Below are 17553 nucleotides of genomic sequence, written 5' to 3'. Positions count from 1 at the left end.
TGTCCAGAGCAGAGATGTGGCAGAGATGTGTCTTCCTGCCCAGGCAATGCAGTCTTATTCCTGTGGACATTAAGGCACGGGGTAGAGTGGAGAGAGATTGAGAATCAAGTACATCCAGGTTCTATCCCACCAGGAAATCAGAATGTGGCCAGGGTATGGACTTAGGCAGGTAAAGTGGAAAATTCTCCTAGAATTCTCTCCAGCTCAAAGAAGAGACAGAGCTAATGCCATCTGGTGCTTTGCACAGGAGTGGTGAGGAAAGGAACAATGCAGTAAACAGCACCAGGTGAAACAAAAGACAAAATAACCAGATACCCTGAAGCCAGGCAAGAGAGTTTACACTGAATTCAGACTGAACTGAGGGAAAGAATTAGAAAGAAAATGAAAAAAGAGACGATAGGGCCTTGCAAAAAGCATGGAGGATGTAGTGTGATGAATAGTGGAAAATCAGCAAAAATATCTATGTAATGTAGAGAATATGAAAGCAGAAGATAGGCCAAGGAGAAGTCATCTGGAATGAGAATCACTGTTTTAAAATAAGGAATGGAGTTGAAACAACATCACTAGAAACCCAGCAGAGATTTAGATTGAGCTGCAATTACAGGATAATTGAGTAGTCTCTCACTGAGAACTCAGGCTTCTTCCTCTTCTCAGGAGTCTTCACTGGAGACTTCCAAAGTAAAACAAAGAGCAGAGAGCTGCTCTCTACCACATGACCAGGGGAATCCTGGTTTTATTTAATTTCAAATGAAATGGAGGAGTATTTTTAGGTGACTTTCTATAAAGAGTGTAGGGTTTACAGTGTGGACTAGGAGCTTGAGAGATGTGGATATTATTCTGCCAATAAAAAGAGTAGTTTAGAGATTGCAGCTGGTGATGGGACTTAGGATTTTGGCTTCTGGTTCTGGGCTTGGAAAGTGACTGACTGTAGCCTGGAAGTGAAAAGTGGGTTAGTAGAGTAACTCCTGCCTTTTCCACTGTCCTACAGCAACCTCCTGAATCACTCTCCTAGTACAGCAACACCAGTTAATTGCCTCACAGAGGGTTTCCCCGATGCTGAAGTCGATGTTTGCAAAGTGCCCAGAAATCTGCTGGTGAAAGGTGATTTGGAGAAACAGTGATTATCCCTTTACCATATGAGGCAAGAACTACTTACAAGAAGGTTTGTATATTTGCCTTCAGCCATCCATAAGTACACTGCTATTGCAGGCAATGCAATAGGCTGAGCAAGTCCTGTGCATGAAAAGGAACAGTTGCTGTAGTATTTGGAAATAAGTCAAATTCTCTGCTATCTGCATTTCTTACAAATGCCACAGATTCATTATGTTTGTGCCTCCACCATTCCAAGCTGTTGCTTTGACTTGCTAATAGGTCTCTGTTGTAAAAAAAAGCCATGCTTGCTTCTTCTTCTTTTTTTTTTTTTCATGGAACTAGCAGTCACATGTTACTTTGTGCCCAGAAAGACAGCAAGAACATGGAGTCTGCTGGATTCCAGCAGGAAAGGTCTGCGGGGATCCTGAAGGGAGAACTATGAGCCAAGTATTTATGAAAAGAAGGTGATCTGGTTGAATTAATGGACTATAAGGTAGATGCTTATCTGATGTCAATTGACAGTTTCATTGAATTAATTGAAACTATGCTAATTTATAACTACTGAGGATTTGGCCAAGTCTATATAAACAACTCTAATTAAGCCTTTTTCAAGGCAGCAAGAATTAGTACCAACAGGTAAATCTCAATGAGCTATAGGTATTTGCCAGTTGTCTTCCAAACTCTGCTCTTTCTTGCTACTGTAAATAGCATATGGATCTTTTGTGATCCCGGTTCAGCCAGCTCACTTTCCACCTCTCTCAGCTCTGCTCATGCAACTCCTCCAGCCTGTGCTGAGTCACTGATCAGAATTAAACACAAACAGAAAACCAAAAGAGATGAGAGTCCCACAAAAAAACTGCATCAGGTGGGAGCTTATGTATGGAGCTATGTTACTGTGATAAACTCTAGCTTGACTTGTGCAGAAATATATGGCAATGCAGCAGGATCAACAAGACATGCACTCTCAAGTTGAGCATGGCTGACTTTCTGAGAGATAAGCTTTATCTTGCTCAGCAATCACCAAGACTTGAGGAAGAAACACTCTTGTGAGATCCCCCCTGGAGTACTGCATCTAGTTCTGGAGCCCCCAACATAAGAAGGACATGGAGCTGTTGGAGCAAGCCCAAAGGAGGGCCACCAAGATGATCAGAGGGCTGGAGCACCTCTCCTATGGAGACAGGCTGAGAGAGTTGGGGTTGTTGAGTCTGGAAAAAAGAAGGGTCCACAGAGACCTTTTTTCAGCCTTCCAATACCTGAAGGGGCCTATAGGAAAGATGGGGATGGACTTGTTACCGGGGCTTGTAGTGATAGGATGAGGGTGTAACGGTTTTAAACTGAAAGAGGATAGATTCATATTAGGCATTAGGAAGAAATTCTTTACTGTGAGTGTGTTGAGACACAGGCTTCCCATAGAAGTTGTGGATTCCCCCTCCCTGGAATTGTTTAAGGCCATGTTGGATGGGGCTTTGAACAACGTGGTCTAGTGGGGGACAGGGAGGGTGGAACTAGATGGTCTTTCAGGTGTCTTCCAACCCAAACCATTCTATGGTTCTATAAAGAGAGGACTGGCAGAAATTTTGTGGCTGGTACTGAGCAGGTATTCAGTAGGAAGCTGGATGAAAAGTTCCAGAGGATGAAGAGGTAATTATTTAGCCGCCAGTCAGACAGCAACTGCTGTTTGTGGGCTCACATCACCTTCCCTGCAGACCTGCTGTGGTGTGGGAGCAACACCCAGTGGCTGTTGCCCCAGCAATGGGTGTAGAATGGCCAATATTTTTCCCACCACACTTCATAGCAAGTTTGCTGGAGGGCTGTGTGGTGCCTGCTGCTCTTCTCTGGGCCCTGGGTATTGGTTTTGCAAGACTCAGTGTGGAACCTGGGCTCCAGGGCTGCACATGCTGCTTAGAGGATTCAAAAATGGGAGAGCGTGAGGATTTCCAGAGCAGGCAGCTGGCAGTTTGATTTCAGCATGGGTAGGTACAAGGTAATACAACATGAAAGATCAATTTAAACTACTTATGTAACACGACAGGCCCTAAATTAATTATTTCTTACTCAGGAAAACATCAAGGTCCTTTTCAGGCTCCTTGAGCGATAGCGATAGCTAGCACTGAAAAGGTTGTGTGATAATACCTTTCTGTGAATCAAAATTATGTCTACATTTGTGCTCAGGTTTTGTCACTTTTCTGAAAGGTATCTAAAGATAGATGACGCAAATTATTACAAGGCCTAGAAGCATTTCAGAAAGAAAAGATTAGGACCTTAATTTAGTGAGAGGGATGTGACATGGGAATGAAAAGAACAATGGCAGGGAGAGGGCACATGAGCCCCTGTTCTTTATCCTTTATTAAAATGCCAGAATGAGAAAGAAAAGGTTCATGACTTAAAATACTGCACCTGAAATACTAATAAAGGAACAGACTGCATTACACAATGTGTAACCTGTGGAATTCACTGTTTGAAAATACAACTGGGGCCAAGAGCTTGGGAAGACATTACTCTCACATTTTCCATACAGGAGCAATAAAAATATCATCCACCCCTACACCAGCTGGGATAAAAACCTACACGGGATATAAATCTTCATCTTGCATGACAATAATTGCTCTGAGCTAGACAAGGAGGCCTATTGCATAACTGTCCACTACGAGGGTTTTACTACCTCCCATGGAGCATGTGGTGCTGGCTGCTAGTGGAGATACGCTGATGGGCTTCCCTTGCCATCCCTCATGCATATCCTTTCACCTGGAACATGTCCCTTAGCTGTGCCAGGGACTTCTGCAGCAGTGAGTGGGACAGACCACCCTCCTCAATGCTTTCAGCAGCCAGGGCTGTATCTGGCGTGAGCGGCGCGGCTCTGGTGAGCTGGCCGAAATGAGACATGCCTCTGGCTTTGGGAGATGTGAAAGCTGGTAGTCATTCACCTGGCTCCCTGCAGGAGCAAACTCCCAGGGGTTAGGAGTCAGCAGCAGGGAAGACACCCGTCTGCTGCAGACATCTGCATTCCCCTCGAGACAGATTTTCAGGTGAATCACTGCCACGGTGAGCTGCCTTCATGGAAACGTGAAAGCCCTGAGGCAGCCAGCACCCAGACAGTGAGTTATCTTGGAGAGCAGGGCTGAAAGTCTGGTTTTGGCCCAAAATTTGGTATGGAGTTGGTGCAGAGAACCAAAGGGTCTGGTGTTTGAAGTCAGTGCCCAGCCTGGAGTTAAGGGGAATAAATTCAGGGGTGGTTGTCTCTGGAAAGGCTGCATCTATATGTGAACCCAATGGGAAAGAGGTGTTGTCTCCTTGCCAAAAGATGCTTTATTGCTATTCATCTGCAGCAGGATTAGGTGCCAGCTGAGAATGGGACTCTGCTGCTCGAGGCAATATTCATACAGAGCAGCAGATAAAAATCTAAGAGATGTGGCTATTTCAATGTCTAGAAGCAATGAGGAGCCAGGGGAACACCAAGGCAGTGGGTTGTCTTAATATGCCAAAAAAACCGGGGCTGATGATGTAAGTTCTCTTTAGCCCTTGTCTGCTGATTTTCAGAGTGAGACCCTTATCTTGCCCTTGGGAAGAGAAATTCAAAAAGTATTTGCAAGCTAAATAAATTATTTTTTAAATTTTCCTACAAAATGGATTCTCATAGAGTTTCCAGTATGGGATTTGAGGTTTTGTATTTTGCATTCACTTGCATTCTGGAATTTCAAAGCATAAGTTAAGAATCCTGATTCATGTCCTTTTCATGCTTTGCAATGATTAATGTATTAGGATAAAGTTTTAGTGCAAAATATAGCAGGAGAGTTAAACCTTCCATTTTTATATTTTTAAACACAATTAAGGGCAGCTGTTATACACTACTAATTAAAAAATCTTATCTTTCTTTACAGATCAAAGTGACTTTTATTTGTTTTGTAATGAAACAGTCTGACAAAAAGTCAAACACAAAAAGTGTCCAACTGCTTCATTACAAAACAAACAGGAGACACTTTGATCTGTGAGAAAAGATAAGGTGTTTTAATTAGTACTAAATAACAGCTGTCCATCATGATTTAAGAAAGGAAATAAAACTCCAGTAATTTAAGTCTTTTACATGGTGATGTGCATAGTGAGGAGCTCTCATGAAGTTAAAAAGCATTACAATGAAAATGGGGATAAAATTTTGAAACTTAAAAATTTATGAAAATGTATTTCTCAACCCAGAACAAAGAAGATGCCCATACTGACATATTTTGCCAGGGGAAATTTCCGTTGACTTCAGTATCTGGTTATTAAGAACAACACATTTAATAAAAACATTTTTTAGGACAAAAAGCTGTGTTTAAGAGTGTTCCAGGCAGCTCTGCAGACACCGGTTTCAGCTGCGGCCCCTCTGGGTGGGGTATGTAGGTAAAGAGCAACATCATGCAGAAGCTGCCTCACCCACATGCGGCTGGCATGTTGGCAGCCTGTGCGCTGCACATTCAGCACTCCACGGAGATACCACCTGGTTAAGGCATTCTGGGCTTATGGCTGAGCCCTTAGCCCTCTCTCCACTGCACTGTGAGGCTGTAGAGGTGCTAGGGGTTGGGCAGGTGAGCTCGGGTCTTGCAGATGGTCAGGAGGCAGTGACTGAGCACAGCCTTCTTTGCAAGGAGTGAGGTGCCCTCTCGGTGCGGTCCTGCTGAGCTTTTCCACATTCCTAGGCTAGGGCAAGTGTTTTGAAGCTGGCCGTGTCAAATATTGCCAGGAGCAATTAAAGTCTGCTCTTAGAAAAACACCAGTTATCTATTACTAAGTATTTCCACTGGTTCTCCCTGTGTCTTTGTGTTGTGCAAACCTGATGAAGGGGAACTCCCATCTGAGGGAGCTACGCAAACTGAGAGAGCATAAACCGCAGGAAGACCCCGTTCCTGGTGATGAGGTCAGGGTGATGGATGACCAGGCGGTGGGCGAGCATGTCAGAGGGTCAATCAGTGGTCTGAGCGGCGGAGTTAATTTTGTTCTTGCCTTCCACCTTGCTGCTAACAGCCAGTGAATTTCCTATAGGCACCCTGTGGAAAGGGTCCTCAAAACAGCGTCCTATGATCTCAGGGGCAAGCAAACATCAGTCTCAGTCCAATTCTTGGACGTCAACTCTGCCCCTTGTTCCCAGATCATTGAGAGCTGCTGGGCTATGCTGCTTGCTTTTCACAGCCTCCTGTTTATCTCACCTTTGGTCCTGCTCTGTGTTTACAGTTAAGCTGTTCATTCAAGTGCCATATAGTTTGTCAGGATTTGCTGAGGGAGCAAAGGTCTTCAAGCAGAAGACAAGCAGAGGAAAAACAGCCTCTGGCTGCCACACTTGCCCACGGCTTGCTTCAGAGACATTACTCAAGATGGGCTGGCAGCTAATATGTACAAAAAAAAGATAGCAGTAGCAGCATGTCGGCAAAATTTGGAGGCCTCTGAGACTCCTTTTTGTTGTTGTTTTTAGTAGATTTCTCAGTGCCTTTATGATAATGATGAGGATGGTGCAGTCAGTGCTGATTTACTTCTAGTGTTTTATCAGGAATGTTTTTTATGGTTGCACTAAATTCTGAAACATAGATGGGGTAACTGCTTCTGCTGCCTCACCCCAGCCCTTCACATTTACAGTGTTCCATGTTCATGTTATAGCTATGGTAGGGAAAATAATATAAATATATGAATGAAGTGTAATGTGGAGAAAGTATGCATAATACTTGGACCAAATCACACAGTTAGGGAAAAAGACAAGCTTTCTGGCACCTAAAGGCACGTTTCCCCTCATTTGCTTGTATCCTATGGTAATATAAGACATCAAGATTTAGCATTTTAGTTCTTCAAATAAGAAAATCTTGGCAGGCTGGGCCTTTTTGACAGAATCTTTGATACCTTTGCAAGGAAGGCACAGGCCTCCAGTGCTGTAAAAAACCCTCAGTCATTGCTGCGACTGAAATACTATTAAATTATTTGGGTTGTGGGAAATTCAAGACTGTGAGTGAAAGGCAATAACCTGTTGCTTAAGAGATAAACAGAAGCAGGAGCCACTGGAGGAAACACTGACTTAGGCAGGGACTAAGAGCCATTTGCATATTAAAGGACAGCAAAAATGTTGTGTGCAGGTGGAAAACAGGTGATTGTTTATTCCATTTAATTTCAAAGGAACTCTTGAAATAATATTTACAAAGGGTCAGGAGAGGAAAATCCAGCTGTTTATCCAGGAAACCATACTGAATAAAACTGGAAACGACAGCATGGCCAGGGGTCATGACCAGGCATGGGCGTCGCGTTTCAACCACTTCCCTGGGGCTGGAGGTGATGTCAGGGAAGAGTGGCTGCCCAGGGCCTCACTTGTGACTCCCATGGCCACTGCATGCCTGAAGAAGCAAGATCCTGTGCAGGTGAAGAGCCAGTCCCCTTGGTAGGCAGCGAGGTGTAAATGTAGAGGATTAGAGCTCAGAGGCTGAGATGAGGACGTGGCTGGAGAAACTAAAGGAATAAACATGCCAGAGGTGGAATTATGCGTTCTGCTGTATTTCCAAGCTTGGAGTTCTGAAGAATCACAACTGGCAGGACTGGCCCTAAGTGAAAGTTGTCCCTGTCCAGAAGGACCACCTCCAGCCCATGTGTGCCCAAGGAGTACCTACCACAGGGACCCTCCTCCCCACATTACTCCTGACTGAGTCTGTCATTTTGGTGACCCAAGGATTCCTTTATTTCCCATAGCCCGTATTTATGGCCCAAAAACACAGCCTCTTCCCTTGCTAACCACTCCCTCCCCAGCTTCACCAGGGAAGGTCAATCACCTCTCCAGACATTAGTCAGCTTCCTTGGCAGCCTTCCTCAGGAGGGAGGACTACCTGGAAGCTTACGCTGCCCACGTGCTACCTGGCCATGCGAGCCCTGTGTGCGTGGTGAGTGACATCTCCTAAGTCTGCCCCTGAGCTCCCTCTTTGGTGGCAAGATGTGTGATGTTTCCCCAAAGACCCTTCCTTGCTTTTCCCCTCGAGATGGTCCAAAGATGAAATAATTCAACACATACAGCACTGTCTTGTGGGGGAGTAGTTGCTGCTGCAGTTGTGAGGAGGCAGTGGGATTGCTTTCACAAAGGTGACTTCAGCCAGTTTTTCTAACTATAGGTAGAAACCCTTCCTTTTCCAATCATGCATTCCTGGTGAACCAGCCATCACCAATGCCTGTGAGGTGTCCATGGCATTATGCCACGTAACTCAGGTTGGCAGTACATGCATGTTCAAGCCCTGCCCTCAAATCCCTTTGTCCCCATGCTCTGGGAACAGCACGCATGCCTTTCCTCCAGGATGCTGAGCTGCCTGTTCCTGTGGAGCCTTATCTCTGCAGAGGTCCTCATTCTCCATGCAACATCCAAGAAGCGAGAAGGCCACATAATGTCTGCTCAGAGCTCATGACTTGTGGTGTTGGAGGGTGCACATGTATCACATAAATACAAGGAATAAGGCCTGGTCCGGTTCCCCAACATGGAAAGCTGTACCCTATGTTGCTCTGTTTTGTATGTCTAGTGGGGGATCTGCACATATTCTGGTAGCTGTGTCTCCAGATGGGTGCGTCATCCCTCAGTGGGAGAGAAGCACAAGTTTTCAGGGGTTATGACCTCCTCCAGGGCACACCAGGAAATCTGGGAACAGGACACCTTACGCCCTTTTCTTTCTTAACACAAGGTCACCTCTAGACGAGATTATGGGCCTTTGACCTGAGTGGAACTTCCCACCTACTGGTTCCTCAACTTAATTGAGAATTAGTTTTCAGTCACTTCCCCTGAGCAGCCACTCTGAGAAGCTCTGGTCCATGAAAACAAAGCACTTGCCTTGGCCTCATGCTAGAGCAGAACATGCCAAGCAGATAGCCAGTCAGCCGTTTCTTCCCATCACTCCAGTGGGGGATTGCAGGATGCTTTGATCATGTCCTCTGAGTGAGGACAGTTGGGCTGTAAATCAGGGTCCCTGCTGCTCTGAACTCTTTCCTGCACCAGGCACCATAGAGAGAAGAGACATATTTTTCCTTTCCCCGCAGGGGTGAGCCAGGGTGAAACCTAGACCTGGCAACTGGGCCAACAGACTTCTCTGCCATTCACTTGTTGCTTTTGCAGGAATTTTCCACCTTAGAAACCCATTTCTCATGTCCTCTTCTGGGCAAATAATATAGGCAAGAGGTCAGCTTCTTTCCTGTGTAAAGAATAACCAAATTACACTTAGACGATAAGCTGAAAAAGTGCCAAATTTCTTTTTATAGCTTCTTTATTGCTCTCTGTCTGTGTGTATAGAATGAGGAGAACTGTGATTTACATGGTAGCATGGCTGCCCTGTGAAGGAGTCCAGATTGCAGAAGAGACTGAGATAATTTAAAGGCAAACGTAATAAAAAATTAACAAACAATGGGTAGCTATTGAAGCATGCATGCTGCCTTCTCTTGCATCTCAAAAGGCATGAACCCGATGCACGTGAGGGCAAAGACAGTGAATTAGAAGGGAAGTATGAAGGAGGCTCAGTGCTCCTTCAGATGGTTACCTGACCTCTAGCCAAAGCCCCACTTCTGCAAACATTTTTCCAGTGAGCTTATGACCTCTGTTAAACATGACATGACCCTGGAGGGGTTGTATTCAGTAACTGGGCTCTGACACAGCCTTCTAGTCCAGGCAAATACCTGTCCACTTTTAAGATGGAATTCAATGTATTTCTGAAATGTAGCACCTGCAAGAACTGAGGACCAGGCTGGGTGAGCCAGGCGCCCATACAATCTCACATTCCTCGGCTGGAGACAGGTTGGGGATGTGTACGATTCTTGTACAAATCAGGACTACAGTCTATCTTATGCTGGATTTTTTCTCTCCCCCTCTCTGGCTGTCACCCTTCTCATTTGAAGTTCCCAGGTCTCTCTTCAGTTCCAGAGGGGTTTTGTCCAGCAGACGACACATTAATTAGAGTCTGTGTTGATACTATCACACTCATTTTGTGTCCTTGCAGATGCCAAGTGAGTGAAACAACCTCCCTGGCTGTGCAGTCCCCAGAGGGCTGCCAGTCCCCTCTCCACATTCCACCTGGTGCAGGAAAACACCAGGGCATTAGAAGACACTCCTAACCTTTGTATGCAGTTGTGTGTCCTTGCTTCCACAAAAGCACCATGCTCCACAATTTCTCTGCTTGGGATTGCAGGCCATGCATTTGTAACCAGGCCCAGAGAAGCTCAGGATCCCAGCTAGAGGACCAGCTTTCCCTGGGGGCACAGGGGGACTTTTCATCTCTTGCACCATGCTTTCTGGCATCACCATTAAATCCTGATGGCAGCCCTCATGGAAATGAGGCTGACTTTTGCACTGGAGTAGTTTCATATACCACTACATATTTGACAGCAGGCTAACTGGCTTGTTCCTTTGCTCACAGCTCCCAAGTTCAATGACAGACAAGGAAAAGACCAGGTCTAATGCACACTTGACACTGAGATTTTCTTGACCCTCTGGGTCTCCAAGGGCTGCACATACACTTCAGGAATTCCTTTTTGGAACCTGTCTTCCTGAAGGTTGGGTAAAGGGAGCAGTTCTCTGGGTCTTTCCTGCTGCAAACACTGGCTTTTCTGGTCACTGCTGTCAGATGTAATCCCCACTCAGGATGGTTTGAAGGATGCTTTGAAGCAACTGAGTGTGTTTGAAGCACTGAGGAGCATTTAAACTTGCGGTTCTTGCTTTAACCTGCTGCAGACGTGAATTTCAAAGCCTTCTGAAGAATGTGAAAATCTCAGTCCTGAGATACAGAATGAAGATGGAATGAAAAGGTAAAACACAGGATGTACAAGGAAGTCACCATTTCCTCCCAGGCAGCGGTTTCCCAAAGACAAACAGGACATGTCTTCCATGTAGAAAAATGACAACAGTAAACTCCTCATGCCCATTGGCCAGTGCTGTGTTTTGAAGAGGCAGGAAAACCTGTCATGCTGATGCAGCTGTCCGAAGAGAGCAGGTGATTTAAGCAAAACAGGCAGCCCTGCAAAACCACCAGACAGATGCCAGAATCCTGCAGTTGCTGTAGACCATGGCTGAGTCATGTGCAGGGTCCAGAGACTTCCCTTGTGGTGCAGAAAATGAGCAAGGCTTTCCTCTGAGTCCTACATTCTTCCTGCTGCAAATTGCTGTTTTGACCTCCAGGTGCAGGCACATCAATTACAAAACTTCACAAATTAATGCCTGACCCTTCTAACGAAATACCAGCAGAGGGAACACACAGGAAACATCCTGAGCCATGAAAGAAACTCAAAGTTACTCAATCAAGCAAAACGCAGGCAAAGTAGGTAGCATACACTGGGGATGGGAACTGCACTGCGCCATGGCCTGAGGTGAACAGGTCCAAAAGCATGTGCCATTCTCAGGGCACCTGCACAGAGTTTACATGCACTCCTTCTGAAGACTGTGTGTCTCTGTTTCTGCAGCTACTCAATGTTACATTGTCACTTGATCTCAAGGGGTTGCTAATGAGCTTTGGGCATGCTCTGTTCCTGAAAGGGCCCAGTGGGACATCCCAGCTACAACATGTGCTGCTTGGGTTGGAGGTGAAGGGATGGAACTCAAGAACAGAATCTGGGATGCAGGTGCCGCAGCGAGTACATCAACAGCCCTGCCAATTTGCAGCACTGGTGACATGCAGCTCCATAAGTACTACACAGCTCAGTGCAAAGGCCAGACTTTGCTTTCCTCTCTGCTGACAAGAAACAAATGTCTACTCCAGAATTTATGGGAGTGACTCGTGGTCTTGCCTAAAGAAATATTTGAGTTAGTTTTGTTCTGAAAGATGTACATAGTCAGGAAGAAGCTGTGCTCAGGACTCAACTCTGGAGATTTGTATTCCACCCATAACAACATCATTTTTGAGAACTTTCCAATAGGACGTTGAGCAACGTGGGTCTGTCTGAAAGCTGCAGGACAAGACCATCACTGAACCTCTCTGACTGTGCAGATGGGTCCATTCCCTTTGTGGGTGGATTCATTTAGCTACAGAAGAGGGAATGGCTTCAAGCTGCAACAGGGTAGGTTTAGACTGGACATTAGGAATTTTTTTTTCACAGAAAGAGTGGTTAGACACTGGAATAGGCTGCCCAGGGAGGTGGTGGAGTCACCATCCCTGGATGTGTTTAAGGGTCATTTGGATGTGGTGTTGGTGGAGATGGTTTAGGGAAGAACTTTACTGTAGAGTAGGGATGATGGTTGGACTCGGTGATCCCAAGGGTCTTGTTCAACCTGAATACTTCTATGATTCTATGTACCAAACAAAGGCTTGAGATGCCTTCACACAGACCGCAGACACAGGAAGCAGAGATCCCTATGCTTGACTGGTCACTGCCTACAAGCAGCAACTGATCTTCACTGTAGGGATGTAGGAGACCTGGCTGCCTTTCTGGGGGGATCTACGTGCCACTTGGCCAGCTGCTGCCATGCACCTTAGGCAGCCATCTGCTGCTTGCTGACACGGGGCACCCACATTACCTTGGCTGCTGACTCAGGCCCTCTGTAAGTGATAAGCGGGAATGATGATGTGTCTTTCGAACCTGGTGCGATCCCTCCTGGCAGCTAATATGACAGAAGGATGGCTGGCTGTGACAGATATTTACTCCCCAGGTGTGGCTCCCTGAAAGCCACCTCTGCCAAGGCAGGCAGGTCACGGATCTGCTCAGGGTTTCCAGGCAGAGTCCACAGGGCATGGGCACACACACACAGGGCTCCTCGCACGTTCTCAATGGTGTCATGGCCATGCTGGTAAAAGCAGGAGGATACACTGCTCTGCTTGGCTGCTGATGGCATGCCAGTGGGGGCACGGGTCCCCCAGTTGTGGTGGTGCTCATGGGGTGCTGTGGACATGGTGTATGGTTGTGTTTGTTAGGGTTTTTTTTCATGTTGATAGTTGGACTCAGTGGCCTCAGAGGTCCTTTCCAACAATGACGATTCTGTCATTCTGTGACATTTTGTTATCCCCCAGGTGTAAAGGGCTGCCCTAATGCTTGGGGATATTCTTGATGATTAAGTCACAGGGCCACGTGTGATCTTGACAAACATATGATCGCTCCAGGGCCAGGCTGTGCAAGCATTTAGTGCACAAGGCATTTTGTCTTGGGAGATCTGTCATCGCCTGGCAAGTGAGACATATTTGAGTTTCTGGTGAACTTACGTTCACATAAAAGAATAAAAAAGACCTATCAGATCATACACAGAACATAAGATCATAGCAATGGCCTCACTGGCTTACAACTAAGCATTCACCTAGGGCTAGGTATGGGACCCAGGTTTGGCTGGAGGGGGATAAGGTGTGGGAAAAGATGGGGCAGGAGCACCAGGGGAGACGTGTCGTAGCTGCTGAGCATGAAGACGTCTGGGATGTTCAGCCTGAGGGTGCCATGTGCTGGTGGAGCAGGGGTGAGGAGCCTGCACGTGGCCAGGTGTCTTATTCACAGGCTGCAGTCTTGGTGAACATGCACCTGTGTCAAAGCACTGTCCAGCCACAGGGGCAGGTAAGAAAGAGTAACAGCTGCCAGGAGGCCGGGAACCTAGAGCAGGCACGTTTCGTTATTGCTGGGTTGGCTGGGATCTGGGAAGAAATTTATAACTGACAGCAGGTTTGCCAGAGCAGCTAAACAGACCAGTGTAACAATAGAAACAAGCATTTCAAATATTTGATTTTGTCTGGTAATTCTTTGCAGACTGCTCCATATTAACAAGGGGAATTCTGTAAAGCCTAAAGCGACCCCAATATGGTTGGTACATTCTCAGCTCTTGATGTTTACCTGTTCTCTCCCCTGCCTCCTTCAGAAAAAAAAAGAAAAAAAATTATTATTTTTTTTTAAAGTGGTATGTGTGGACTGTAGAAAGCTTGAGCAAGGGAGTGGTTCTTGTCTCTTCTGCAAGTTAGAGATGGGGCTGAGGCATGAAAGTTTAACAAAGGTAGAAGTTCCTCATGTTTTTAAAGGTACAATTTTATAAAAGCAATTAATCAATAGTAAAATCAGTCCCAACAGGATGCTTCTGATACTGTACCCAGACACTTACTGGAAATAGTGCTGATGTCCTGATCTCACAAATCCATCTTGGTTGCTGAAGCTGATTGCAGTCCGATTTGCCCTGCCATGATGCTCATTGCTGCTGGCTAAGTGGCCAGCAGAGCTCCCACTCCAGTGGGGTATTTTGGTAGAGCTGAGCTGTCAGCCTGATTTACAAAGGTGCTTTTCAGCACACTCATGTGTCGTGGTTGTTTGCTGTAACAGAGGACTGGGCGCTGAAGGGTCTTTCCACAGTTATGCTCTCTTCTCTGATACCCAGACTTCCAGGTGAGCTTGTCATTGCAGATGTAATGCCCACCAGTGAGCTTGGCATGCCAGCTCATCTGGGCTTGTCTTACCTTGTGGTGCAACCTTCTGGGAAGATCCTTTTCTTCATGTGGATATCTACCTTTAATGCAACACCTGGAGCCTAGGGCTCAGAAGTCCCTAAGCCCTAGCTACAAAAAGTTAACAATTGTAGTAGCTTCCACAGGTGCAGAGACTAAAAGGGAATTCAGACATGCTTCCAGTCCTGCAGAAGCTCAGTCGTCTTCTCTGCTGGCAGAAAAATGCATGCAGACATTCATCATTTCAGGAAGACAAAGAGATAGAAGTTGTTTCTCAAAGCTGACAGGACTTCTCCTCATGTCTGTATAGCTACTCACTAGGATCTTCTTTTAGAGACAAAGGGGTGAGGAGAGGAGGTGGCATTGCCTTTGATGGCAGACCTAAAGAGAGAGAGAGAGCTGGCCTGGAGGTGGCAGCGGCCCAAATAATCTGTCAGTGCTTGTCTCTGAGAAGATGGAGGTTGCAGTGGTGCCTGTTCCCTCAGCCTACACACTAGAACTCCCCAGTCAAAGAGCTGGTTACTAATCTTCCACTCCAGTGGACCCAGCAGTGCTCAGCAGTCATGGTAAATGGGGCCTGAGCTGCTACTTACTTGGCATTGTTGTAAAACATTAAAAACTCAACTGAAAGCAAACAAGACCCAGTTTCTGCAAGTGTTCTGGCAGGTGTCCAGCTTGTGGGGGCAGAGGCAGAGAAGCAGGGCCAGAAGAAGTGTTGAGAATGTTGCCTAAGACTTGTGTCAAAGGTAGCATTAGCAGCATATTCTACCTCGAGCAAGCAAAGACAAGTGGAAGACTTGCAGCAGGTGGCTAGAGGACTTGTCATTGCCTTCCTTTAATCCAGTTTCCAGACCAGTTGCATATACCAAGACATTCCCTCTTGAAGAAAGTACAGGCATCACAGAAACAAGTCCCCAAACCTCCTCCATCATTAGCTTGGGTCCCCATTCTCTCGCCTGACCAATCTCCTTTTGGCAAGGCAAGTCCATGGAATAATAACAGGAATGAAGAGGAGAATCTGCCTCCCCAGGAGCCATGTGTGAGATGGTGAAAGCCAAAAGGCTGCTGCTCTTCTCATTGTTGCTGGAAAATTACAGCTTTATTCTGTTCTCACTGTTGTCCTTTATACATCAGTGTGACTCTCCTAACTTCAGTGTCACCCTGGATGGGAACAGCCTTTTTGTCAGCAAGGCAAAAACCATTTAGCTTGTGAAAACACCAGTGGGAATGTGTTGTGTCTTTACCAGCAAAATAATCTGGAATGGTTTCCTCATGTTATGGATGGTCTCCAGGCACTGTGCGATCACAGTGGCCTCAGGCCTGTTTGCTGAGTGGAAGGAGGTCTCCACCCCTCTTTTATTCCCATTCTCTGTGGGAATTTCCCAGCTCATCTTCCATGATCAGGATTCTGCCCTTGCTTTTACTGAGCTGCATAAAAGAGCAACAGATCACCCACACAGGAGAAGGAAGGAGCGACAGAAACAAAGAAGTCTTCATGAATGTTGTTTGAAATTCCCGGGATGCCAGCTGGGTTTCCTTGGGCTGCAACATGGCAAACACCAGTGCAATGCCTGAAGTGTGAGATGTCACAGCCCACCTCACAACCAGCCTGTCATCCTGGACAGAGGGATGGGAAGTAGCAGAGTGTGCTCAGCTCTCAGCAGTGCTGTTGACAGCCTGGAATAAGCCCCAGGAAATGACTGAATCTCCACCAATGAGGATCAGCATAGCGGAGGGGGTGAACAGAGAGATGGTTTGCTGGTATAAAGGCTTCAAGATGTGACAGGGGCAACAGGTCATCAAAACCTGTCTCAGATCTGTTAGTGAATCTTTCTAAAGAATGGACTCACAGAGAGGCAGGAGGTCTAGAAAACTTTTCCCCAGGCAATGCTCTGCGTGCCCCCATGTAAGCCTGTTTTAGGGGAGACCTACAGCACTAATGCAGAGAACATACTCTAACAGCTGTCAGGTGACAATGGCATAAGGCTTAGGAGGGGAGGGGGTTGTAGGTGTCAGATTCACAGTCACAGGTTTGCCACAAGCTTCAATGAACACTGTCACTTCCCTCTGGGTTTTCTGGGTTTAGTATTTGTAAGGAGTGCTTGCAACTGAAGATGCATGGCATGACAGGTATAGGAACTGCCAGTTATTCTTGGTACCAAGTTGTGCTGCTGCTGCTGCTTTTGTCTCCTTATCCTGTGCTACAGCTTTCCATGGCAGGATTTCAAAGCTTGAGAGCAGAGGCTGCCCTGGTTACTTTTCCATCAAAGACCCATTAGGAAACATCTCTGAGGAGGGTGATAGTCATGATTTTTATCAACAGTAACAGAACTGGGCACCATTAATTTGAGGGTGCCAGCAAATTCCCTGATTCTTTTGCTGCTTCAAAAAGCATCTTTGCTTAACTCAAGCCCTGTGCTGCTTTCTGGCCCTGCTGGGTTTTATTCTGCTGCTTCCAATACTGCTTGCGTCCCGGAAGTCAAGGCAGCTGAAGGAGTTAAGGCCACCAGCTTGCCAGGAGAGTTCAGACATTCAAGAGCTGCCTAAACACACGTAGAGAGGCGGCTGGCTGGCACATGACCCACTGAATAGATCAAACAAGGCTGCCAGGAGCCAAGAACAAACTCCAGTACCTGCTGCAGCGTCCATATCTTCCATGAGTCCCTCCCCCCCTCCCTCCTTTTATAGCCAAGTCAGAGTAATATCTTCTGACGTTACTGAAGTGACACGCACCTGGTTCGGAGCACATGTGCCTCACAAGGTGACAGCTGTTCATCACTAGACAATGGTTATGCCACTCATGACTAGGAAGGCATTTGAGTCAGATCACTTTATGTGAGAGCATGTGCACTTACTGAAACCAAAGTGCCAGAGTCACAGGGGTGTAAAACAGGGCTTCGTCTTCATTGACTATAGATCCTCTTCTCTTTCTCCTAATCAAAGATATGACTCACACTAAACATTGACAGAGCAGACAAGCACTTTGGGCAGCTGGTTTGCAAAGGCAGCAAATTAGCCATAAACTATCGTATACCTTGCCAGGGCCACAGCACAATAAACCTCAAGCATTGTAGCTGTGGGTAGGTAGATTTGG

The sequence above is a fragment of the Chaetura pelagica genome, unplaced genomic scaffold (assembly GCF_000747805.2).
Source record: "Chaetura pelagica isolate M959 unplaced genomic scaffold, ChaPel_1.0 scaffold271, whole genome shotgun sequence".
In the NCBI taxonomy this organism is placed as follows: Eukaryota; Metazoa; Chordata; class Aves; order Apodiformes; family Apodidae; genus Chaetura; species Chaetura pelagica.
The sequence above is the reverse complement of the archived record's forward strand: the minus strand, read 5'-3'. Positions refer to the sequence as shown.